Genomic DNA, 9394 nt, shown 5'->3' with positions numbered 1-9394 from the left:
ACACACACACACACACACACACACACACACACAAGTGTCTATAGGGACAATTACTATGACAACATGATATGATGTCACCAGAATCCAGATATAATAAATTCAAATTTTAAGGAGACCTCATCCATGTACATAAAATCCACAGACAGAGATGCATACTACATAGGTTAGTCATTTCTTAGGAACAAAATGTTTCTTTTTATAATTCTTGTTTTAATGATATAAATACATAGGCTTCAATGACTTTTTCTACCTCTGGCCTGCAGCTGTAGAGACGCTGCAAGTTGGTCCCCAAGCCACCCTGCTGTCTCCACCTGCTTCTTCTGCTCATGTGAGCACGTTTGTCCCCACACTGTGCACTCCTCCATCTGGGAAAGGCATGATGGGTAACTAAAGAACTTCCTGAGCCTCAGTTTTATCATCAGTGAAGTAGAGGCAGAAGCACCTTCCCCATAGAGTATTTAATTAAAACACAGTGTGGCAAATATCTAGACCAGTGCTTTGAGCAGGTTCTCAGAAATAAATAATAATTAGATAATAAAAAGGACACATAGGTGGCAGTCCTTGCTATTCCTCACTCGTGCAGCCAAGCCCAAGCAAAAACTACGCAGATGGCCCAACTCTCCCTTCCCTGCACCAGCTGCCCACAGCAGGGCCCTTGGCAATGCAACTTCTACAGTGGTAGTTGTTGGGGCAATGCCAGCAATTTTGATGCCACAGAGATGGACCTAAGGTGCCACGACCTCCAGCAAGTCCTCTTCTAGGACAGGAAGATTAAGAGTGATGATGATGATGATGATGATGATGATGATGATGATGATGATGATGATAGATGGGTGGGGTGACTCTTGTTTGAGCTATTCAGCGTGGCTTGATTATTTAAAATAATTATGATTGTTCAGAGGAAACAATAAACCCATTATTTCAAACTTCAATACATAAAACAACAGACAAAGAGCTATGTTTTCCCCTGGGATGTTGAGACAATCAGTGGGAAGGCTCTGGATGGGAACCAATAACAGCAGAATAGAGAGCAGCTGCTTGACTGCCCCTCTGGGACCATGTTGCCCACCCTCTCATTCTACATGTGGGGAAACTGAGGCCCCAGGAGGTTGCTCACCAGTCAAGGTGTCTGAGAGTCAAGTCTGCACCAACTGAAGATGAGACTGGCATTCCTGGGGGAAAAGAATACTAACTCAGGACAGACTCAGTAGACCCCACCAGCTTCTTTCAGGTGAGTTGTCCCACCTCCACGAAGTCCTGATTCTCTCAGCTTACACTTCTTGCTCTAAGAAATTAAAGGTAAGCCAGACATGGTGGTGCAGGCTTGCAATCTCAGCACTAGGGAGGCTGAAGCAGGAAGATCACTACAAGCTCAAGGCCAGCCTTGGCTACACAGAGTTCAAGGCCATCTTACACTACAAACTGAGACCCTGTCTCAAAATAAAGGAAAATAGTGGCCTCAGATCAGGGGAGTAAGACCTCCTCTCCATCAGCTGCAGGCAGGTAAGTCCCTGCCTCCCGGCACTGACCCAGTCAATGAGCCCCTGACCCCCAGGCACTCAGCAGCTGCCTTGCCCTCTGCCTAGTGAGCATGGCAGGCTCAGACAAAGAGCTGCACTACTTTGAGTGGGGAGTTGGGAAAGTGGAACCCTGGGAACCACAGCCCAGGGGAGGGGACCCATCTCTCACTGGCCACCTGGTCACTTCCACCTCAGGGGAGCCCTCAGTGTCTAGAGGGGATGGGGCTGGCCTGTGATCACCATCCATTCTGGTGAAACACTGGGGTTAAACCTCCAAGACGTCAGACTAGCTTTTAATTTTTTTTCAGTAATTTTATTGAGAAACAAATAGCAATGAGACAATTTTAAGTCTGATTAGTAGGACAGTTTCAATAATTAATACACTGCATATTGTTGTCGTATTGGTTATTCGCTGTATTAGCTTTTAATTTTTACTATAAAATACAGATTTTGCCTTATAAAGAAAACAATACACAAGTACATAAAGTTAAAAAGTGAGTAGAAGCTGAGGGTGGTGACATATATCTGTGATTTCAGAACTCAGGAGGCTGAGAGTTCAAAGCCCACCTCGCTACATAAGGAAACCCTGTCTTAAAAAAAGTGAAAGAAGAATCTTCTCTTTGTACACACTATAATCTCAGCACTTAGAAAGCTGACACAGGAGGGTTGAGTCTCACCTGTGGATAGCAAGTTAGAGCTTTGGCTGGGAAACTTAGCAAGACTCTGTCTCAAAATAAAGAATAAAAAGGACCATGGATGTAGCTCAGTGTAAAGGTCTCTCTCTCTCTCTCTCTCTCTCTCTCTCTCTCTCTCTCTCTCTTTCTCTCTCTCTCCCTCCCTCCCTCCCTCCCTCCCTCTCCCATCTCTGTCTCCCCTCCCCCCTTCCTTCCTTCCCTCACATCTACAGAGTTGTCATTTTCCTCTTCCACGATGCTACCTGCTTCCAATATATTCAGCATGGCTCTGTCCCCTTCCAAGATAAAGGGTAGTATGCCTATGGGCAAAAGTGAGAGACACTTCCCCCAACTGACACCAGGGGGCAGGCAGAGACTTCATAAAGATCAGGTGTTAGGGCTGAAGCAGAATCTAATCCCCAAGAGAAAGGCCTCCACATGACATTGAGAGGCCAGAGGGTCAAATAAGTCGTACAGTAATATAAAAGGGCTTTCTTTAGTGGGTGAGCACAATTGATACTCTGTCAAAAGCAAGATAGGTTCAGGATTCCCCTGTGGGTGTCTGGAACCCATCAGAAGGACTGTGACCCTCCCAGGTACCAGGGGAACCTCCTGGGCCCATTTTCCAGGATGCAACACTATAAGAAATGCTATGGGTTTCTTTGGTGCAATACAATACATTGAAAAAGCAGCCAGGAACCAAGTCCTGTGAGCTGGACTAGGTAGGAGGCCTGTATTTATCTCTGCAATATGCAGAGAGAGGGATATGCAGAGGGTAATCTGCATTACACAACTGCGATAGTATCTAACGTTTTGAGGTCCAGGGCTTCAGCATGCCTTCTTCAAAGACTACCACCAGCACCTTGGCTAGAGCATGCATTGCTTAAAGCCAATTGAAGGGATAAGGAAAAGTCTTAGCGAGCTCTGTACATACCAATACATGGTAATAGGGTCAGACACAGCCAAAATGGAGACAACTGCTCTTCCTTCGAGGAAGGCGGTCCTCCACAGGTACAAGAAGAGAGTGCATGAGAACACTACCCCTGAATCTAACTTGGTCTAAGAAGTAAAGATAAAAAAGCTTTCACAGTGAAGGGCAGCTCAGGTGACATGTGGCTTGGAATTTTAGAATAGGCATGGAGAAGTAGAAGCCACTGTCGTGGGGTTGCTTCCTGTAACTGTCAGGGCTCAGTCTGAAGATGGATAAAGGAAATTGCCACTGTCTTGCGGAGCCATGGAAAGGAAATATTACCATGTTGGAAGATGGTGACCGTTAAGGCTTTACATCTCAAACAACAGAATTCATTCTTGTTAGTACAATCAGGAAATGAATATATGGGCTGAGCTTGTTGCTCCGGGGTAGAGCACTGGCCTAGCACAGGCAAGGTCCTGTGTCTGATAACCAGCATCATAAAAAGGGAGAGGGTGGGGAGAGGAAGAAGAGGGGTAGAATATGAGTAAAATGTACTTATGGGCCAGAGAGATAGATAGGGAGTTTCAGGAGTTCTTCGGTGAGAACACCCTTACCGCTGCTAAGTACAGCTGAAGCTCAGAACTGCATGAAGAAAAGAAAAAGAAGGGGCTGAATCTTTGCATCTCAGGGAGCGCAGGGGGAGGGTGAAGGCCTGGGTGGGGTGAGGTGGAGGGTTAGGCCTCAGGCCTGTCTCTGCTGTAAGAAACAACAGATGAGATGCACTCACTCACTCATCCGCTGCACAAGTACTTGGGGGCTGTCTCTCAAGTGCCAGGACCGTGCTAAGGGTGGGGGTAAGCCTGTGCCACAGAGGTACCGTTTTGGTTCTTGTAGCACTTTGAGTTTTTGTTTTTTGTTTTTCTGTATTTTAGGGAAGGATCTACAGGGTGTTTGGGGTCTCACTGCTAGATCCTACCCATAGTGATCCATCTGTTTACAGCCTCCCAAGAGCTGGGATTACAGGCACGCGCCACCAAGCCCAGTTTCAATTGCCAACTCAGCAAGCCCCAGGGGCAGGGCCAGCACTGCAGGCCGGGGGATTGAACCCTGGCCGCTGCGCCTGCTTGCGGGTGCTTTAACCCGCTGAGCTATTTGGTTGGCCCTAGCGCTTTGAGTTTGAGGGGTGAAGCCTGGAAGGATGAAGGAGGCAGGACCTGCTGGGAAGACCTAGAGGATAAGGGATCGCAGGAGGGGATGGAGTGGGCAGGAGGCAGCCTCAGCTCAGCCCTGACGGCCTCAGAGCCCAGCACTCAAGGCTGCAGGCTGAGCAATCTTGCTGTTTGTCCTTCCATGTTGCTGTTTATCCTTGTTGATACCCTTGGCCGGGCCCCTGCATGCTCTGATAGATCCTGGACAGTCACAGAAATGAGCAGTGTGAGCCTCCTCAAGCCAAGGGACAGACAGGACTGCAGGGAGTTCACCACACCCAGGTGGTAAAGGTTTAGGAGGATCTTGGACCCACGTTACAGAGTGGCCACCTCAGTGGTCCTATCTGAAAAGGGGGAGCAAGTGACACAGCTCAAATTGTGCAAAAGACACTGGACACGGTACCCTTGTGCCATGATGCAGGAGGAGATGTGCTCAGTCTGTGGCTTCGCAGGACTCCCGGCAGTGCATCCTCTAAAGCCAGGACAGCCTCAGTGAGTGTGGCTCTGAGGCTGTGATGCACGTGCAGCCCACGGACTCCACCCCTCTCCCGGACCTTCCCTTCCCTATGTGGCCTGGATGATAATTTGCTCCTCCCACCGCACCTGGTTCTGCTTACCTTGCAGCCATCATAGGCCTAGGGCTAGCACTAAAGAGGGATCTGGACTGCAGAGCCCTGCAGGGACCCAGGATGGGAGGCTCCAGCAGGGCCCGAGGGACGGGAGGTGACACCTTCTGCCAGGAGAAGACACTGCAGATCTTCACAGTGAGCAGCAGAAACAGTCTGTGTGTGAGGATGAGGGGCATGGGACCCGAAGTGGGGCTCCTAGCCCTGATTACCTGTTTTCAGGGACATTTCTGTTTAGGTATGACAGTGACATGGTGATAATGTAAAAATGCCTCCATCCTCCCTGGGTATTTATGGGCTAGTGTGATGTCAAAGACTTGACTTGGAAAGCTGAGGAGGGATTAAGACATACACAGATAGTGTTCTTCATAGGTCCACAATTATTAGAGCTAGATATTGAGTATACAGAGACTTACTATATATTATCTCTGCTTTTCTTGTCTTTGCAATTCTGATTAACACAACAAAGCAAAGAAAGAACTCAGACCTTTACATTTCATGCTGTCATGGAGGAAGACAGGGAAGAAAACACACGTTTCATCTTCCATCTTTTAAAATTGGAAAGAATGGAATTTTTAGGGGAATCTTTATATATCTTTACATCCCTTCACAATTATAATAAGCATTGCTTCCTCTTGTGATTTATTAAATGATTTTTATAAAATATATTACAGGGACAGATGTGAAGGTGTAGGCCTGTAACCCTAGCACTTGGGAGGCTGAGGAAGGAGGATCGTCATGAATTCAAGGCCAACCTGGGCTACAGAGCGAGTTCAAAATGAGATCCTTTCTCAAAAAAAAGAAAAGAAAGAAAGACATAGTTTTGCAAATTAATAGCTAATACTTTACAAGAATACTTGTAGCCATGGAAAACAAGTTATTGTGTATTATGGAATAAGAAAAGCATCATGATGCCATCTTTATTTTTATAAAGTGCCAATCCTTTCAGACTTCACTTTTAATGGGACCTGGTGCCTGTGGGTGTGGAGCCCAATCCTTGCTTCCCCCTCCACTTACCTGCTACTCTTCCTGCTCCTAGGAGCCCATAGGCTATGAGTGCTCGGGTTCTAGCAGTGCCGCCTGAGGGCTGGTCAAACACCAGCTGAGGCCCAGGGCTGTTCATACTTGGGCTGCACTGGGTGCGCAACTGTGAGGCTCTGCCATGCCTCCGTTTTGACTGTTCTTGATTCTCAGGAAGGATCCACAGACAGGCAGAGCTCAGGGACAGCCCAAATGAAGAGATTCAGGGAACAGGGTCAGGGAGGGTGTCCAGGGCCCTTACAATGCCCTGCCCAGGGTGCACCCGCTCCTAGGATTTTGATGTATTTGCCAAAACTGAAGCACTCCAAACCTGCCATTCAGGCCTCAGGTACTCCGAACGCACCAATCGTGCCCCCAGACAAACTCTGAAGTTTCTTTAGGGGCATGATTGTTCGTTCAATCATTGCCTTTTGGTGACTGAATTCAGTCAGGAGGGCAAGAGGTTAAGAAGGAAACTCCTGGAAGATCCCATCTGTGGGGCCCCTGCCTTGAGACTTGATATTAGCACATAAATGACAATAAATGCCTAAGGTTCCAGGACCTCTATTCCTGGGACAGGGGACAAAGACCTAATATTTAATTGTTATTATACTGTAACAGGAAGTAGAGTTAGATGTCCTATGGGTAACTAAAAGCAGGATTCATCTTAGCATTTTTTGCCTCATTCTTTGTGGGAAATCATAAGGGTTTCTTTACTACTTTTTCTTTTCTTTTCTTTTCTTTCTTCCATTTTCTTTATTTTATTTTATTTTTTTGTGGTCAGCTCAGCCTGCCCTGGGGGTGGGGCTGGTGGGACATGTGGTGCCTAGGATCTAACTGCCCAGTCCCTGAACTTGTTTAAGCTTGCCTAAGCAGGCATTTTAGACCACTGAGCTATCTTGCCGGCCTCCTTTCCCCTTTCCCCTTTTCCCTTGCCCCTTGCTCCTTTCGCCTTTCCCCTTTCCCCTTTTCCCTTTCTCCTTTCCCTTTTCTTGCTTACATTACCAGGGATTGAACACAGACCTTGCACTTGCCAGGCAGGCGCCTATGCCACCAAGCTATCTCCCCACCTTTTCACTGTTTCGTTAAAGGCCACATTGAGGTGAAGCAATAAGTCTGTATGTAGTAGAACATTTACTTTCCATCCTGTAAGCTATGTAAAAAACTATACACACTACCAGAAGATCTAACTCTTATCATGTCTTAAAAAACACCATTTCTTCCTCTCTCCTAATATCACATCAAAGGTCTCTGAAATACAATCATATATTTCACTCAGATCCCCTTGACAATGGACATTAGCCAATCTTTACACATGTGTCAATTGCTGTTACTGAGAAGGATCATTTCTAAGATGCTGAGGGCACTGGACCTCGAAGAACAAAAGCATTATATTAGTCTTCAGACAGTACCTGGTTGCCCTTGGAATTGAGCTGGATGGACACAAGAATCACTACACTGAAGAAAGCATTCCTGGGGCCTCCTCCTCAGGTTAACTTCAAATTTACAAATTTCAGTCTTTCGCCCTAATGGCACTGTCCTCTCCAGGACTTGCCCACTGCTCTTTTGCAGCATAGCATAAGCTCCTACATTTTCTATATTCCTTGACTATTGGTAAATTCTTTTGGCCACCTGTGATAACAGGCCCTTATACACAGCAGCTCACATGGCAATTTTGTGTTTCCCTTTGACCTTAAAGCTTTGTGTCAGATCCCCGTTCAGCTCTGTGCACAGACATGTTAATCACGTAGGTAGTGTTGTTATTACAAGGTTTACTATCCCTACATTTAATGAGCCTAGCTCATCTCCCTTCAGGATAGAGGAGACTAAGATAAGAATAACCGAAGTAATTTATAGAATTTGCTGGGATAATCAACTGGCAGCTTTCCAATGTCCAGTTCAGGCCTCCTGGAATGATGTCGAGAGGTTTCCAGTCACTGTCCTAAACCTGCAGCCACCTCTGGTTCCAGGAAAAGCAGAGCCCACAAGACTACTCCTTGCTGAGGTACACACACACACACACACACACACACACACACACACAGGTAAATGACCCCAAGCAGTTGCCTTCCCATCAAGATAGGAGCTCATTGCCCCTGAAGCAATACTGTCTCTCCCAGAACCTCACAGAAACAGTCCTCAGAGTACTGCTCGACCAGGATGACCACACTGCCGGCCATGCAAACCCCTGGGCACTTGTTTCTGTTCCCCTTCTGTAAGGCCCCAATGCTTCTGTCCCCCTCAAAGACAGACATTGAACCCCTCCACCTGCATTTCCCAAGATGGCTGTGATTAAAGCTCTTTCACTGCCTTCTGCTCATCTCCTGGAGCTTACAGGAGATATAAGCCTTGGCCTAGCCAGGCCTTGTCTATTGGACCCTTGGACCCTGAATTTTTAACTCAAACTCTGGTTACAATACCATAGTGAGATTTAGGGAAGGAACTGAGGCCAGCAATGGCCAAAGACCAGGAAAAAAGGAAAGTCTAAGAGGAGTCCAGTATCTGACAGAGCTCTCTGATGAGCATTTGATATCATATACTTTGTACTTAAGAAATCATGGTGAGTTAAAATTTCCTAATTACCCAGGAAAACTCCAGAGAGAGGTCAGACTTTACCAAAACACCACCCCTGGTCCTCTTGCCTCTCTCATATGCAGTACCAGGGAGAGTCAGAACTTACCTAGGAAAGGGGTGCTGACCACCAGAGTGGACAGGATATCAAGGAGAGCTGCAGAGAAGCAAAACCAGTGCGTCTTTCTGACCCAGGCTGGAGGCTTCTGTAGAAGAACTTCCCACACTCAAGCTGAGAGAAGAGGGAGTGAGGAAGGCATGGAGCTGGGTGTGACTCAAGGGTTCCATGCCATTCCCACCTGCCCTGGCTCTGTCATTCTGTCTTATGAAGCCAAGAGACTCAATAATAGTATCTCCTGAACAGTAATATTATATGTGGCCTGAGAACTCCTTCAAAAGTAGGTTCTGAGGCCAGGAGATAGCTCAGCATTCTAAACGAAACCCTGGCAAGTGCAAGGACCCAGGTTCAATCCCTGGTACCACATGTTGTGCTGGCCCCGTGCCAAGCCAGCCACAGAAACCAGGCATGGTGGTGCACACCTGTAATCCCAGTGCTGGGAAGGCTGAGACAGGAGGATCACTATGAGTCTGAACTGCATAGTGAGACCCTGTACCAAATTAAAGAAAAAAATTAAAAAGCAGATTCTGAGTTGGCACATCTGGGGTGAAGTTTGATCTGTTACCTTTCAAACAAGCACCTCCCAGCCCCACTGTCCTGTTCTGTAACATTGGCCACAGAGGAGACAGAAAAAGGATTCCAACTTTGAGCTGGCCCAGGAAACTTAGTAAGATCTTACCTTAAAATATAATAGAAAAAGGACCAAGTAGGATACAAAATCAACATTTAAAAAGCAATCGTTTT

The sequence above is a fragment of the Octodon degus genome, unplaced genomic scaffold, assembly GCF_000260255.1.
Source record: "Octodon degus isolate 3935 unplaced genomic scaffold, OctDeg1.0 scaffold00037, whole genome shotgun sequence".
In the NCBI taxonomy this organism is placed as follows: Eukaryota; Metazoa; Chordata; class Mammalia; order Rodentia; family Octodontidae; genus Octodon; species Octodon degus.
The sequence above is the reverse complement of the archived record's forward strand: the minus strand, read 5'-3'. Positions refer to the sequence as shown.